Source organism: Capra hircus, unplaced genomic scaffold, assembly GCF_001704415.2.
Source record: "Capra hircus breed San Clemente unplaced genomic scaffold, ASM170441v1, whole genome shotgun sequence".
Taxonomy (NCBI): domain Eukaryota; kingdom Metazoa; phylum Chordata; class Mammalia; order Artiodactyla; family Bovidae; genus Capra; species Capra hircus.
In genome coordinates, this window is record NW_017189627.1 from 29,745 (window position 1) to 30,934 (window position 1,190).

Genomic DNA, 1,190 nt, shown 5'->3' on the forward strand with positions numbered 1-1,190 from the left:
TGAGCACTTGGCCAGTCTCTGCTGTTGTTTAAGAGAGGCAAAATCAGCCCTTAGACAGTATTGTTGTTACCAAAATATGCAAGTCCATGTGCTTGATGCAGAATGAGGCCCATCAAAACTAAATGTTAGAGTTTGGAATGGGGAAAGGTTTATTACAGATTCATACAAGGACGTGGGTGGCTCTTGCCCTAAGAACCCAAAGTTACTGAACGTTTTCAGTAAGTATGTTTAAAAGCAAATGTTAGAGAAAGTTGTGGTAAGTTGTTTCAGACTTCGTGGCGTCACACCCTTTGTGCTTAAGGTTAGGTCATGGTCAGGTAATGATGTTCCTAAATATCTCTATCAGATGAATGTTATTTTCTGTCCTGACAAGAGAGAGCAGAGTCTCAAGGCACAACTTTCACCTTGATATGTCCCATCCTGGTTAAACAGAAACAGATCTCATTTGGCAGCTGCTTCAGGGCAAGGTTCCCATATTCTACCCAGCTCTCATCCTTGATGGAGCCAGGCACCCAACCCAATAGATCCTGTCTCTTCAAGCTGTCCAAGTGAGGAGACCAGTTCTCACATAGTGAGACCCAGAAAGATGGCCACTTCTAGTACATCATAGAGACAGGGATGGGGGAGAGGTTCACCACTCCTCAAGGCCTGGGCCAAGGCTAGTGGAGGGCCTTAGTGAGGGCACTGAATCACTACAGGTTGTAGTCTCCAGTCTATTCCCTGGGACCTAAGCTATGTTTAAGCAGGGCAGGAGACATTAACTGCTGATGCTGGCACAGATGGCGAGTTGGAGGTAGCCTGGACCTCTGTAAGCAGCCAGCCTGTAGATTCACTCCTTTTTTTCTTTTTTCTAACCAGAACATGCTCCTCTTGTCCCTCTGTGGCAAGGGTTGCAGTGCTGGGAGAGGGGAGTGTACATACTTGAGGGAACACAGCCAGATCTGGCCTGACATTCAGGGCTTCTGCTCCAGAAACTTGGGACCCCACCCTGCCCCCAATAGGGCAGTGAAAGCCACTGAGAAAAAGGAAGTGTCTGCCTCACATCTGGCTTCAAACCTGGCACCGCCAAACTTCCCAGGCAACAGCTGCTGGCACACCCTAAGGAAAGATATGACTTGTGGTCCATCAAATCCAGCCCCACCCCCACTCCCAGCTGAATATGGTACAGACTGTACAGTGATGCTCCCCCA